At 50.9% G+C, this 16,561-nt stretch overlaps 1 protein-coding gene across 4 annotated transcripts in view; it reads left to right on the top strand.

Moving 5' to 3' along the window:
- POR (cytochrome p450 oxidoreductase) overlaps positions 1–16,561 on the top strand; it is a 532,686-nt gene that overhangs the window by 202,052 nt on the left and 314,073 nt on the right. The window lies entirely within an intron of this gene.

Genomic DNA, 16,561 nt, shown 5'->3' on the forward strand with positions numbered 1-16,561 from the left:
CACTGCATCATTTGGCAAAGGTGTTCTTTGACATTGTTTAGGACCAAACTGCTCAATTTTGCTGTTGGAAAACTGTGAGGCCTGCACAAATAACATGACTACATTTGTCCTTCACTGGTAACCAAACACCCAAATGTAGCGCCTGACTCTCAGAGGGTAGAGTTGCGGAGCAGTCTGAGGCTTACTCAAGGGAGGTGGTGTGGGCTAGTAATCGCCATTTGCAGGTGCGCAAAAATAACACACAAAAATTGATTGTCCAGTCTGTACCTTGCTTTATAAAAGTAAGAGTACATTTATTAAACACACACACTACTCAATACTATGCACCAATTTACAAATATACATAAGCTGTTGGAATTACTTTGTGACATTGCGTAACATCTCCACCCCTCCCGCAGGAAGGTGGGGTCTGGTACCATCAATCCCATGTATGCACATCAGCTTGCCCCTAATGCAGTTAGTTGATCATAACCTGGGGCGTGGGCCCTGCGCACTAGCACCTTCCCAGTGGCGACCTATCCCATTACCTCAAAAAGGATTAAAAATGGGTACACCTGCCTCGGAGATTCATAACCCTGACTGAGCATCTCCTACTGACCATAAAGTATGCACCTCTACAACTTAGGGCTAACAGTCTGGGTTGTTCCTTACCTAACAGCAGCAGCAAGAATACATGTTATGTTATTTTGGCTCTTTTATAGCGCACAGCTATTCCATGGAGTGTCCCGGCGCTTTGACAAAGACCCGAAGGAGAGACAATCCAGGGCAAATGCAGAGCAGCAGAAAAAATTACTGGGTAAAAAGCCATGTCTTCAGTTCCTTCCTGAAAACCAGTAGATTGCTGATTTTCCTAAGGGAGACGGGCAAGGAGTTCCAGCATCGTGGTGCCAAGTATCGAAAAGAGCGGCCTCCAATTCTAGCCCGTCTGATGGGAGGAACAGAAGCCATGGCCAATGAAGCCGATCTCAGAGTTCTGGAGGGCCGATAAAAGGCTAGACGCCTTCTGATGTATCTAGCCCCTGCAAGATGAAGTGCCTTAAAGGCGAGAGTCAGCGCCTTAAAAGTAATCCATCTCGCGACAGGGAGCCAGTGAAGCCTTTTAAGCAGCTCCGATGCACTCGCTCTTCGATAATGTCCGAAAATGGCCCTTGGAGTGGAGTTCTGCACTAGCTGAAGGCGCGAAGAAGAAATTTTGGCAATCCCAGATAGAGCACATTCGCATAATCTAGGCAGGAGCCTATCAGAGCCTGTACTGTGGTCTTTCTGTGCTCCAGGGACAAGATCGAAAGGAATTTCCTTAGCATTTTTAAAATGCCAAAGCATTTCCCTGTGAGGTCGCAAATCTGAGGCCCAAAGGAAAGGCCATCATCAATCTGGAAGCCAAGATTCTTCGCCTTGGAAGAGGCATCTGCCGGAGGGTACATGTCAGGAGGCCACCAGGCCTTCCATCTCGGATCAGGAGAGCAGCCAAAGAAAAGCAATTCCGATTTATCGGAATTACATTTCAGAATGTGCTGTTTAAACCAGTCAAAGACCGCTCCCAGACAGTCCCTGATCCGCATACCATCAAAGTCAGAGCCCTTAGTGCAGGTGATAATGAGCTGGGTGTCATCAGCGTAGGATACGATCTCGGCACCGAACGACTCCGCCACTGCCGCCAGAGGGGCCATGTAGATCTTAAAAAGGGTGGGGCTCAAGATAGAGCCCTGAGGCACCCCCACCTCCAATGGCGGCATGTTGGCGAAGAAAGGTGGCACCCAGACCGTTTGCCGGCGGCCGGCCAAGAATGACTCGAACCACTTCAACACCACTCCACACAATCCGATCTCCCAGAGTCTTAAAAGGAGACCGTCATGGGGAACGGTGTCGAAGGCCTCAGACAAATCATCAGTAACTTCAAGGAGAGCGGTCTCCGTACTCATGTTGGTGCGAAAACCCGATTGAGTATCGTGAAGGATGTCGTTACTCTCAATGTAGTCAGAGAGGGAGATGTGAACATGCTTCTCAACCACCTTTGCCAGAGCCAGGAGAAGGGAGATCGGCCTATAGTTAGCATCACTTTAGAATGACAGTACTCATCACATTTGTGTATTATTAGAATACATTGCAATTACAGCCCCTAAAGGCATCATAGATGGAATCACAAGATTAAGCCTATACAGCCAGACACCCTAGCAGGAATGTCTGGCAACATAACGCAGCTTTGCTTATTATATCACCTTACATGTACTTCACATTAAACACATGAAATTCAGCCCCTCTAAAAGAAATAATCATTAGCAAATGCATTTCAGTGCAATTACACCTTTTTACCTCCAGGAGATGCCCTTCTCCAGACATCCCCAACTCACCCCTTCACTCCATGATGCACTTCTCCATGCACCCCCAGCTGTAGAACAAAAGTTCCAGCCTAGGAGGTGATGCAATCTTGGCTGAGCCCTTGAGGGGTTGTTTCTTTTAAGTCCCCAGGACACCTAGGGTGGGACTCTTCTCTTCTGCTGGGGGGAAGACTGTGCTTCTCCAGCAGCTCCCCCCAGCACCTTTTCTCAATTGAGGGTGGCCCCTCCTCTGGGGGGGCACCAGGCACAAAAACAATAACTTCCCCATGCCTTGCAAGGCATAATGGGGCGCTTCAGGCTCCTCCTTATGAATATTTTATTAGCGGCTCTTCCATTGTGCCGGGGAGAGCTGCTATGTGGGCCTCCAGCTGCTTCTTGGGCCTCGGTGGGGGGCCCGGTCCCACCCGGACCTCCAGGTGAGCGTAGGCGCCTCGGGGAGCCCACCCCCGGCCGCTCCTCTTTTCCAGAGCCCAGACCCACCCGGGCCCGTCGCACTGCTTGTGGTCTTCCTCGGGGGGGGGGGGGGGGGGTGCCCCGGTCCCACACGGGACCCCGCATGGCCATTGGTTAGAGGGCAGCCCGGAGAGCCCACCTCCGGCTCCCCGCCCTGCCAGCACCCACGTGTGCTGCCGCGGGTGCCGGCAGCTCTGTTCTGGTCCGCCCGCAGGCAGACGGGCCAGTCTACGCTGGACTTCGGGGGAGTGCGTTGGCACTCCCCCTCCACACGCAAGCCATCACCGCTTGGCCCGGAGATGGGGTCCCGGGCCCTGGAGTCTTCTTCCCGGGGGATGCGACAGCGCTCCCTGATGCCTGTTCGCCACATGGGGCCTGGAGATGGGGTCCCGGGCCCCTCCCCCTGATTCACAGGGAGCGCGACGGCGCTCCCCGACTTCGGCATTGACCGGGGCCAGGGTGGGCTCCTGGAACCCCCACGGGGCACCTCGACAGGGAGCGCAACGGCGCTCTCCGGCATCCCTTCTTCTGGGGGGCAGCCCCCGGGACTTGATCCACCCCGGGTGCATGATTGTGACCGGTGGCGGAGCCTCACGCGCTTCGTCGCTGGTCCCAGGTGGGGTCAAAGGTTGCCCACCTTCTGGGGGACATGTCTCGGCCCCTTGGAGTCCGATTTGCATCCTTTTTGTGTCCTCTCGCTCCTCTTGGCCAGCCCCAGCAACTGGGAACACTCTCCTTCACCCTCTGGGTCTCCGAGAGAGGGGATTCAGCAAGGAGCAGTCTTCACTGGCTCCCTGTACCAACCTTTTGCCTGGCTCTCCTCCTGGACCTCTCTTCTCCCTGCGCAGAGGCCCCTGCTTCTGCGCAACGGTCCTGGGCTCTTCTTGTGGCGCAGTTTGGGCCCTCGGGCAGTCAGGGGGTTCCTCCTTCCAACTGCATATTGCGCCGGGCTCCAGCACATTCCGCCTCAGCAGACCACATCCCAGAGAGAGCTTCTCTTCCTGTGCAAGTTGTTTTAAGAATTTGGGGAGGGGGCTGGCAGCAGGTCTCTGTTTGCCCTATCACACAGCGACACATCACTTCCCCGCTCCCTCCCTCTTGTCCAGCCTCTGGGTTTGTTCAAAATGGCGTCGTCCAGTGTATCTGGCCAGCTGCTGATGAATTAGCCTGTAGCTCCACCTATCTTCTCTCCTTGGAGGGGAGATCTTCGCTTTGGGAAGAAAGGTCATTAATCTAAACTGCCAGGGCCAGACCCCAGCCAGTGACTCAGAGAAATATGACATTTCTGGATGACCCAAAAGTAGTACAAATATGACTTTGGCCTCTGCAGAATACTTCTTTTCACACCCGCTACAGTGGACTTTAGTGCGTGTCTGGAATCTGTAGGACCTGTGAAAGTTACTCTAGCACCTGGGCCCCTCTTCCCCTTAGGGGAATAATGAAGTGAAAACACAGACTTTCCCTGGCATGTTCCTTCACAATGTATTACCCCTATTTCACGTCACTACCCAATTCTGCATAAGTCCTGCCATATCATTCACTCTGTAGCTGCTCCTGGACTGTGCACGCTAGGAATCTCCCCTGCGCAGCCCCTACACGTGTGCACACATGTCTGCATGTAAACAGCCCGGTGTCCCTTACTCCAGGTGCTGCGCAGTGGCCTGGATAAGCCAGGGAGACACCAGTTAAATCCCCATGCAGTCTCTTACATCCTGAGTACACTGTGGGTGAGTCCTAACTTTTGAGGCTCCCCCACAGTAAAAGCTCAACAATTAGGTCCTCAAAAAATGTTGGCAGCCCATAGTGTCAGAACCACCTTCTAACAGTGGTTTTTATCTTTTACATCTTTTTTTCAGTAGGTGTGAAAGTAATAGGCTAGAAATGGGAAATATCCAGGTCATTAGAGTACCTTATGATGACTTCATTACTCTTAGTCTATGGACCTTTTCCATTATCACAGGACTCGGGTGGAACCCTGAGCCGTTAAAAAGAAACGTAACTGGAAATGGCATGCATATGTGTTGGGATAAGTGCACTAAGGTGCCAGTCCACTGCAATAGGTTGATTGAAAGCATGTCTTCAACGCCACTCTAGTACAGCCGCCCCCTAAAAAAAATGCCGGAGAGCAGAGTTTTGTTGGGTGAACCAGCTAGGTGGTATCAGATGTGGGGGATTTTGGAGTTGATATAGTAAACGGGGCAGGGAGATCATCTTGAAAATGGCAGACCCTACCGAAAAGAGAGAGTGGTAGATGTGACTAGGAGCAAGTCTGCTCCTTTATTTGCACCTACAGAGGGGCTAGGTTTATTTCCCCTGACAGGGGCTGCGAGGCAGCCAGAAGACTCCCAGATACTTAAAGCCATCTTGCACCATCGTTACCTCCCCGGACCATAGGCCGGGAGGGCGTGCATTGTCCATGGGCCATAGGTAGGATTTACAGGGGTTCATATGTAGCCCAGCTGTGTCGCCAAATATCTGCATGATTCTGAGGAGTCTGGGTCCTGATCGGTCAGGTTGCGTAAGGAAAAATATTATGTTGTCCGCGTATAGAGCTATGCAATCAGATGTTGCCCTCTGCTACTTAAACCCCCAGAACTGTGCTTGTAGCCGCACCCAAGCCGCAAGAGGTTCCATAGCCAGCGCAAAATGATATGGAGGGAGGGGGCACCCCTGGCGGGTGCCACGCCAGATAGGTAAGGTTTGTGAGATGGTATCCGCCACTCGAACGGAGGCAGTGATATCCGTATATAGAAGTTGGATATATTTCAGAAGACCAGGACCAAAATTAAGACGACTGAGGAGCCCAAAGAGATATGTCCAGCTCAAGGAGTCAAAGGCCCTACCTATGTCTCCCAGTAGTAGAGCAGCTGGTTCACCCAGGCGGTCCACTGAGGCATTGGCAGTGTGAGCGTGTCGGATGTTATGGCACGTGGCGCGGACCGGCATGAAGCCTGCCTGGTCCAAATGGACCAGATCAGAGATGTGTGGGACTATACGATTGGCTATGATCTTGGCAAGTAGCTTTGCCTTGACGTTGAGGAGTGATATCGGGCGATATGAATAGTGAAGCCCGGCTTTAGAAATACCACTATCTCTGCGTGATGCTAATCCGTTGGAAGAGATCGGTTGTCAAGAGCGGCATGAAGTGCGGCAAGGTAGGGAGCAGTAAGTATGGATTGATACTTATGGAAATCGCATGGAAAGCCATTCGGGCCGGGAGCCTTGCCCGGGTGCATCCCATACAGCGCCTCCTGAATCTCCTCTGTTGTTGGGGCATAGAGGTCATCCCGTACCGGATCTGTGAGGGCACGTGGAGGCAAGTGATTAATAATCTTCTGAACTACCCTTGATGATATAGTCTCCCGGGGGGCGAATAGCTCCGCATAATAATCCGCGAAGGTTGCGGCTATTTGTAGGGGGTCCTTGAGAACCCTCCCGTCAGAATCGCGCAGGATAGAGACGGGGCAGAGTGCTCTTTGGCACAAATGATGTAGTAAAGCACTTGATTTTTTGCCCCACTGGTATATTCTGCTACGGGTAGCCCACAAGGCCATATGAGCCTTATCCAGCAGCTCACTTGTTGTAAACTTGTTGAAGTATGGAGTAATTGTGTACGCTAATCAAGCCTGTTTGCATCACGACCCACACGCTCCGCAGCATGCAGCAGGGCCCCCAGTTGCACCAGTTTTTCCCGACGTAGATTGCGCTGCGCCGTATGCAATATCTACCACCCTCAGTATAGGCTTCATGCCTCCCACACAACAGCAGGTGATCAAATCGACCCAGTATTATGCGAAAAGTATTCTGTAAGGACGTTGTACATATGTGACCTATATTTATCGTCTAGTAGGAGCCACGTTGATGAGTCAATGAAAAGGGGGGCATTTGGTATCCAGTCGCAAGTCTAGCTGCAGTGGGTAGTGGTCTGAAAGGACCCGGGGCAGTATTTCGGCCGCCACAAGTCTATGTAGGTGCGCTGCTGACAAGAAAATGTAATCTATACGGGAGAAGGACCCAAGTGTGCTAGAGAAATAAGTGTAACCCTGTTCAGTGGGATGAAATAGTCTCAAAGTCTCCACCCGGTCCAGTCCCTGTATCATGGACCCCAGTTTTGACTCACGAGGTTCGGCTGTATTCCCTGCACTACGCCACCTGTCTATAGAAGGGCTTATTGTGTCATTCCAATCACCCCCGACTAGGGACATCCACCCATAGTCGCATCAAGCGCTCCATCAGGTTCGATGTGAGGGGCGGTGGGCTTATATAGATCCCAGGACAAACGATTGGCCATACATCGAGTCCTTGACTATGACATATCTCCCCTGGGGATCAGTCCATGTTTTCTCATGTACAAATAGGATTCTACGGTTGGTTAGTATCGCTAAACCGCTGAGTGCGGCCTTCGATACCGTCAACCACCAACTTCTCATCAAGCGGCTCAAGAGTCGGTGTGGAAGGCTCCGCCCTTTCCTGGCTTTCATCCTTTCTGGCCCAGCGCACCTTTCAGATCTGGGAGAACAACACCTGCTCCTCCGAAACTCCCCTCCAATGTGGCGTGCCTCAGGGCTCCTCCCTGAGCCCCACATTATTTAATATCTACATGTCCCCATTGGAGGAGGTTATCACCCCGTTTGGAGTGAGCGTCGTCAGCTATGCTGACGACACACAATTAGTTGTGTCATTATCCCATCCCAGCCAACAACCAGCAGACTTATTTAACTGCCTTACGCAGGTTCAACGCTGGATGAACAGTTCGGCCTTAAAACTGAACGGAGCAAAGACTGACGTTCTCCTCCTAGGTCAGAAAGGACTCACACTCTCCCCGAACATCTGGCCGGTATGTTTGGGTCCCCCCCTGACCCAAAACAAGAAGTAAAAAGCTTGGGCGTGTTGATCGATACAGACCTTTCGTTCACTGCGCAAGCAAAAAAAGTAGCCGGGACGTGCTTCGGGCTCTTGAAATCATTGAGGAAGATCCTGCCCCTCTTGCCCCCCCAACTCGCAAAAACTGCTAATTCAAGGCCTGATACTCTCTAGGCTTGATTATAGCAATGTGATTTACCTGGGCGCCCCCGAGGCAACGATGAACAAGCTTCAGAGAATTCAGAACGTTGCTGCCCGGATTCTCACTAACACCCCTGCCAGAGCCTCGGCCAAACCAGCACTAAAACTCCTTCACTGGCTTCCAATAAGGGAGCGGGTCAAATTTAAGGCCCTGTGCCTAGCCCACAAACTGCTACAAAATCAAGGCCCCCCTATTCTCAGAAAATTTATCAAACCCTATAAATCCTCAAGATCCCTCCGTTCGGACAAGGAGAATCTCATCATCATTCCCAGATTTAAGAAGGCACGTTCAGGTGGAAGACGTTTTGCAGTTCACACCGCACGCCTCTGGAATTCACTCCCCGGCGACCTGAGAATCGAACCACATTATCTACGCTTCAGGAAGCGGCTGAAAACCCACCTTTTTCCCTAAAAAAAAAAAAAAAACTTGCTCGTCCGGAACTCCGAACTCCTGTTCCCCCCCTCCCCTCCCACTCCCCCTCCACTTTCCCTCCTTGGCCCACTGACCTGTAGAGGTAGGGATCTTAGCGCTGGGATACCTCCGGGTGACTACGCGCTCTATAAAAATTTATATAATAATAATAAACCTCGTTAGCCTCTAGTGAATCCGGAATGGAAGGCTTGTACAAAACCAAATCGCGTTACATGGAAGTCATTCCCAAGCAGGTGTGTTTCTTGCAATATTAGAATATCTATGCCCTAGCGTTTAGCTTGGTGCAAGATGACCCCTTGCTTAACCTTTTCCAATAAACCTCAGACATTCTAACTTACCACCCGAAGGCGCCTTTCTGTTAACCTAGGCATGCTTAGTGATGGGGCGGACATCAATGTATATATATATGTGGTGATCATAAGCTTAAGCATTGCTGCGGGATGGGCATGTATATGACACTGAAAAGCAAAAAACAGTAACTTTTCCCGATATCCCCCCTCCCACCCCAATTCCTCAAAAACATAGAAGCATCTGTCACGGCATGGGAGTTCCCCAAGCCCCAACGGAGGTCCGTAGCAGCTCAAGGGTGCAGCCCATATTAATATGCTGTCAACAATGGAGTTCAGATCACTCATTACGATGACTGACAGAGTGAAGTGTCTCTCATGCAGTAGTTTCTGTGGGTTAAGCGTGTGATTTGTTATGAGATTTGGAGTGTTTCTTGAATAATGACCGTCGGCGTTGCTGGCCAGGGACCTAGGGCGGCCCACGGCCCGTCCTCCCAGATGAAGAATCCGAATCCAGTCTGTGCAGTGTATGCGGCCAGAGCCTTATTTTCGTCTGTCCACGCAAACTCCTCTAAAGGGGAATCAAAGAAGTGTGTACGCTCTTTGTAGGAAACTCTGAGCCTGGTTGGGAACGACCAGTATTATATAATCTTAAGATGGCACAGTTGGGCTTTCGTTTCCGTGAAGGACTGCCGGCACTGCTAGACCAGACTTGTGTAGTCCGGAAATATCATGATCTTTTGCGAGGAGAACAGGAGGGGACCCTTAAGTCTAGCCTGTTGCAGGATGATATCCCTGTCTTTGAAGTTTAGGAATCGTGCAATCGGGGGTCTTGCGCCTGGCGTCGACTTCTGTAGCAGGGCTCAATGAGCGCCTTCAAAGACTAAGCAGGGGGACTTGAGACTGGGGAGAAGCCAGTCCGCCAGCAATTTTGCCAGGAAGTCCGCCTTCTCACAGCCCTCTGGGAAACCCCACAAAACGGAGGTCGTTTCGACGGGTGCGCCCCTCCACGTCCTCCTCCTCGCATCGCTAAGCCTTGTGCGACGGATTCCAAGGGCAGAGTCCGTTTTCTGAAGTGTTGTGACTGTCTTCTACCGTCGATATCCTAGACTCGTCCTCAGTTATGCGCTGCACAGCATAGCGCAGATCTTGCCTGAGGAGCATAACATCGGACCGGACGGCCCCAATCTTGGTCTCCAGAATGCCCCTGGATTGTGTTATGGCAGCTAGTATGCTGGCGTTGTCTGGCATAGCCGAATATGGACTTCCCGTAGTTGGGGCCTGCACCGCTGTGCCAGTATATTTATCAGTGGTAGTCTATCGGGCCGTCGCGCTGGGGTTCGCGCTGGGGTTCTTGTCTTTAGACATGATACAAGAGTATGGCTTTCGTGGTAGACGCCCCTGAGTGAGAAATCAATGGAAAGGTATGGAACCCGTGGAGACAACAGAAGAAAGCAGGGGAGGGGACCAACTGGACCGAAGACACTGAGCACCTGCAATGTAGGGGGATTATGTCGGCAGGGGTTATGGCACCAGAAAAGGCACCCCTGCTCAGTCTGTTTCCCTCCTCATCCCCCCATAGAAATGGGAGGTATGCACGCTCTGGTAGACATTTGAAAGAAACACCACTCAAGCATGGCCCTGGTCACTCAGATGGCCCAGTCAATGGTGCACAGACCCATGTAGCAGGACTCCTCTTATGTGCGGAATCTGAACAGTCTATGAGCACCCCAGGGTCCCAGGCCTAGCAGTGTAGATATAGAAGTTAGGTATAGTGTCTCCAGCTCACCTCAGAACCGGCCTATCAGTATGGAATGCATCAGTGAACCCAGTGCGGGGCTCCAATATCGTTAAAGGCCATCCCGTGTTCTCTTGGTGGGTGTCTGTGGGCCTACAATGTTGAGTGCTGTTGAAGGCAGAGGAGCAGTCAGCCACGGCGCCCCACCGCCCGGAGCAGGTGCAGGCACGCCACGGCCCGGTATGGCCAAACGCAGCTGCCCGCCCTACACCTCTAGCGGCAAAGGAAAGGCACAGCGACACCCGCGGCCCTCCACGGACACGCTGCCACCACTCGGGCTCACGCTCATGTAGGGTAGGGATCCCCAGGCCCCCGCTCCTGCGTGCACCAGGCCGCACTCACAAGTATGCGACACCGGCAATCTGATAGCCGAGCGCGCCGCCGATGTCGCAGTCACCCACCTCTGCACAGGACCATTAGGGTGACCAACTGTCCGTAAATTTCACGGACAGTCCGTAATTTCGGCCGTCTGTCCGTTGTCCGTGTAGGATCCTTTAACGGACGCCATTTGTCCGTAATTTTAACCGGGCACAGCTTCCACCCACCTCCCTTATTAACTCCGAGGCTGTTCCAAAGCTCAGATACCCAGCAGCATCCTCACACCTCCAGCCCTTGATGAGCTGTTAAGAGGTGCTCGAAGGTGACTGAGAGGGAGGGGCTGCGGCTTCAGGAGCAGGGGCATCTATTCAGATGCAAACAGCCCTGGATGCGTCTCTGCAATTGAGGGGCCACCGCCTCACACATTCCCTTTCTGCCAGGGCCCCAAACATCCTAGAACCGGCCCTGATTACACCGAGGCAGCACTGGTTCTCTTCACAGAGCGAGCGGTTCTTCAAACATGCAGTCTATAATGTAATAAAGTAAAGAAATGGCACAATCGCTCCCACACTGATTAACAAAGTATGGAGGACAATCAGCTAAATAAGTTCTCTTGAAGTATCTCCTTTATGTGCTGTACATCATGGGGGATGGCAAAACGAACATTTTGGAAAGAGAGCCTGTCTTCTCGTTGTCTTGTCCAGGAGGGGGTGAGGAGCCCTACCCCACCCTCAAACAGACCAGGATGATACTAGAATACTGCATGCCCACCCCTGTGCCCACCCTGGTGGATCCCGTTCCCCCTCCAGTGATGGCTCTTGTCCCCCCATGTGGTGGCTCCCATCCCCCCTACCCTCGCCTGTGATGGCTCCTGTCCCCCCCTGTGGTGGATCCTGTCTCTGCCCTGGGTGGCTTCTGTCCCAGTCCTGGAATGGCTCCTGCAGCGGGGGTGAAGTTCTTGATGGGCCTCTTCTGAGAAAGGCTTAGCTCAAAATTAATATGAAAAGGTGGGTGAGTGAGTAAGTGAAGGGATGGGTGGATAGCTGGATGAATTAGTGAAAGGGTTAGTGGATGAATGAAAGATTGAATAGATGGATAATGAGAGAGGATGGCCGGATTGATGAGTGAGTGGAAGGATGAGAGAGAGAAAAGGTAAATAGCTGGATGTATGGGTGGAAGGGTAGCTGGATGGGTAAAAGGGTGGATGGATCAGTAAAATGATGGCTGGATGAGTGAAAGCGTGGATGGTGAGTGAGTGGATGGATGAGTGAAATGATAGATGATTGATGAACTGGTAAGTGCAAGGGTGAATGGATGGACAGATGAGCGAAAGGGTGGATGTAAGGACGGATGAGTAAGTGAAAGGGAGGGTAGATGGACAAAAGGATGAATAGATGAGTGTAGTGAAAGGATAAATGGATGAGAGAAAGGATGGATGTGTGATAGGGTCAATGGATGGATTCATGAGTGGATGAGTAGATGGGTGGGTGGGTGGATGGAAGGGAGGATTGCTAAGTGAAAGGGTCGATGGAGAGAGAAAGGGAGGATGGATGACTTAAAGGGTGGATGGTTGGAAGGATGAGTGACTGGGTGGATGGATAGTAAGTGAAAGGATCGCTGGATGGGTGAAAGGGTAAATGGCTGGATGGATGGATGAGTGAATGAATGAATGAATGGATGGATGGGTAGAAGAGAGAATGGATGAGTGTACAGATGAATAGGGTGAAAGGGTGGATGGATGGATGATGGATGCGTGAAAGGATGAATGAAGGGATGGATGAGTAAAATGATAGATGGAAGGATACATGATGGATAGGTTTACAAATGGTTGAATATGTTTGGATATGGCTAGGTTAACTTATATACTTATGCGCGACCTCTGATGTGTCTATAAAACTTATCCAATTGTCCTGACGTTTTGTCCTGAATTTTGACCTATTGTCCTGAATTTGTGTCCTGAATTTTGACCCTTTGTCCTGAATTTTTACACTCACCGTCCTGAATTTGCACCAATGCCAGTTGGTCACCCTAACAGGATCAAGCCCACTGGAGTGGGGGCGACGGAACGCCGCGGCTCGATGTAGCCACCGAGGCCCACCGGTCCACAGGTAGCACGGCCTCACAGGGTGGGAGGGGGGCATACCGCGGCCCAACGTGACTGCCCATCTCCTTTGGTGGGCTCGACCGCTGGGGGGATGTGGTACTCCACTGCTTGGCACAGCTGCCGGGCTCTTACCCAGGTGTTGCTCCCCCCGTAGACGTACCACCACCGATAGGTGACAAGGCAGTGCAGCGCTCACCGTGTGCTCCGCAGCAACACCCTTCACGCAAGGGTGGGGGTCGGCAGGCCGTAGTTTTTCCTTGGCTCCCGGGCCTCTCCGGGCAGGGTAAGGGTGGGGATCGGCAGGCCGTAGTTTTTCCTTGGCTCATGGGCCTCTCCGGGCAGGGTAGATGGGTCGGACACGGCCTACCGGGTGCCACCAGGCTTCAAGAGCGTTCCCCTAAAATATGGATCCGCATGAAAGCCAGAGACAGCAAGATATTTTATGGATTATTGTGGGTCTGCGGGAACTCGCCTTACGCGCACCCACCATGTTGAACCGCTAGGCCACGCCCCCTAGACCTCCCTTTCTGACTCAATCTGTATTCTTGGTCAGCTCCCGCCCGACTCTCGGGTGGTCACTATTTTCCGTAAGTGAGCAAATTCCCAGGCTAGCTGAGATGCCCCCACCAGAAGCGGAAAGTAAATGGATAGATATGGCAGGCAAAAGCGTGCCACGGACTACACCGTCGGGAGATGGTTGGTTGGCAGGGTGTTGTGTTTGCTGAAAGTTTGTGGGAAGTAATTTGGTGTGGTGCATGAATGACCAGAGACGTTCTGGTCTACGGGTGCATCGCTACCAGTATGGCGAGGATGAAGTATGACAAACGGACATGTTCAGGCTACCACTGTACGTTAGCTCTCCATTAACACGTTAAATTCTGCAGGTTTTATTTGCCATGATTACAGTAAGCCTTTCTTTATTCTATTTTACCCAATCAACATGAGTTGTACGGAAGTGTCTCTGTTGGGCTACCTGCTCTGTAAGTCTAGTCTGCTTTGGAAACATTGGAGATGGGTTAAAAAGGGATAAAGAGGGGAATAGTTGATGTGAGTACAAGTACACGCTTTGCATTTGTTATAACACAGGGTGTGCGACAATGTCGTATGTGGCTTTTGAGTAAAAGTGATAAGTTTGAGGCCCAAATTTGTGGTATCTGCCCTCTATAAAGAGATCCTTTGCTCCGTTAGTCAGCAGTTCTGGTTGTCTAAGAGTGAGAAGCAGAGGTACAGCGTGCTGTGGCTCCCATAATAGGACTCTGGTCCCCAGTTGACTGCTCTCGGAGGAGACTTTGTACTGGAAGGCTTGACCATTAGAAAAACTCACTTGTTCTCCCATTCATTGTGTGCATACTCAGTTCTGCCCTGGAACAGTTGAGAGGCTCTGGTTCCTGGCATGTTTTTGCCACGGTTCAACTAGACCGTGTCATTGGTCAATGCTTGGAATGCGATGCCTGTGCTTCTGTTCTGAGAGGGAGATGCTGCATTTATTTCTATTTCACTGCTCTTTGAAAGGATGATGTCCTACGAGGGCATTAGGCCTGATAATGAAATTGTTCTGGGTGATGTATCCTGCTTGCTTGTCTGACTTCTTCTCAAGTGTATTGTCTGCTTTCCTGCACACACGACTGCTGTGTGACCTTCTAGGCTGCTCCGCAAGGATCATTTAGTTTAGTGGTTCTTAACTCTTAGACTTCTTTGAACCACCTCTTAATCCTTAATGAAATCCAGGGATCTCCTCTGAATCTTTATTGGAATCCGGGGGCCACCACGGAGTCTTTATTGGAATCTGGGGATCCCATGCCTTAGCAATTTTGAGTATTTGAACCGCAAAACAATGTATAAAGTTATGGAAATAAGTATTCATCAAACAAATACACAAATTCTGAAATATTTTATTCATTTCACAAGCAACCATAAAAAATCAGCATTCTAAATGCAATGGGAAGGTAGGAGCAGTTGTGGCCACCTATCATCCATGCTATATTCTGTTTGCACATTTAGTTCTCCCACAAACCAAACAAGAGGATACCAACTTAATTTTTAGTTCTCAATTTCAAATTCCTTCACATTTACAGAATGTTCTAAATGTTTACATTTTACGCTTTGCAACTTTATTGCTATTCACTTTAGTAATATGTTAATATAATTTATTTTCTAAGCAGTTGTGAACCTCCTGATTAGCCGTCTGGCACTCTGAGGGGTTCCCGGGCCACAGGTTAAGAACCACTGCTCTATTTAAGGCTGGGGGTGTGTTTGTGTGTTCTCTTTAAAGAGATGCTCTCCCTGTCTATGCTGTTTGACAGTATGTTTTGCTTCTATTTATGCATGGCTGCTATGATAGCATGCTGTACTCCCCGCGTGTGTGTGTTCCTCTGTGAAAGGATGCTCTCTGTGTGTGTGCCTGCTGTTTAACAGGATATTGTGCTTCTGTTTCTGCATGACTGCGATGATAGGATGCTGTACTCCACGTGTGTGTGTTCCTCTGTAAAATGATGCTCTCCATGTGTATGTCTGCTGTTTGACAAGATGTTGTGCTTCTGTTTTTGCATGGCTGCTGTGATAGGATGATGTATTCTATCAATCAATCAATCAGGGGATTTATAAAGCGTGCTACTCATCCGTGAGGGTCTCAAGGTGCTGGGGGGTAGAGGTAGCGACTCCGGATCAGTCGAAGAGCCAGGTCTTAAGGTCCTTCCTAAACGTGTGCAGGGTCGGGGAGCGTCTGATGTTTACAGGGAGCTTGTTCCAGGTCTTGGCTGCGATGTAGGAGAAAGCTCTCCCGCCGGTTCTGCGGATGCCGGGGATCTCTGCCAGGGCGAGGTCGGCTGCGCGGAGGTTCCTCGTGCGTACGTGGAAGGATATTCTCTCGTTGAGGTATTTGAGCCCGATGTTGAAGGATTTGTAGGTGTGGGTGAGGAGTTTAAAGGTGACCCTCTTCTCGACGGTGAGCCAATGGAGGCCCTTAGGTGTTGGGTCATGTATTCGTGGCGCGGTGTCCCGAGGACGAGTCTGGCTGCGGTGTTCTGGATGGTTTGGAGTTTGTGTAGAAGAGTTCTATTGATTCCGGCGTAGAGTGCGTTGCCGTATCCATTCTGCTGGTTATGAGTGTGTGGGTGACAGTCCTTCTGCAGTCGGGGGATCCATTTGAAGGTCTTACAGAGGATGCGAAAGCAGTTGAAACTAGTGGAAGCGACAGCGTTGATCTGGTGGTTCATGGAGAGGGAGGAGTCAAGGATGATCCCCAGGTTCTGCGCGTGGTCTGTGGGGGTGGGCGTGCTCCCGAGGGCGGAGGGCCACCAGGTGTTGTTCCAGGCGGAGGTGCAGGGTCTGAGGATTAGGACCTCGGTCTTCTCTGAGTTGAGCTTCAAGCAGCTGTCTTTCATCCAGGCTGCCACGTTTTTCATTCCTTCCTGAAAGCAGAGTCTGGTGTCTTCGGGATTCTTCGTGAGTGAGAGGATGAGCTGGGTGTCATCAGCATAGGATACTGTAGTGAAGGCAGGGCCTTACTTGCATACATTGCTGTTAGCATGGGCTTATTAGAAGTTTAAACGCCATTTTACCTTTTTGCTGCTTTTGCACACAACACTATATGTAACTGTTGTTTTAAGTTAGGCTGCGTGAATTGCTTCACATGAGAATGGCTTGTTTTCAACATCCATAGATTTACAGCTAGACCTTAGTCTGCATAGTGAGTGCTGAAGCCTCCAAGATTATCATAACAATGTTAGGTGTTGTTCCGGCTGATCAGCTCATGCTCTAGACATA

The sequence above is a fragment of the Lissotriton vulgaris genome, chromosome 2_1, assembly GCF_964263255.1.
Source record: "Lissotriton vulgaris chromosome 2_1, aLisVul1.2, whole genome shotgun sequence".
In the NCBI taxonomy this organism is placed as follows: Eukaryota; Metazoa; Chordata; class Amphibia; order Caudata; family Salamandridae; genus Lissotriton; species Lissotriton vulgaris.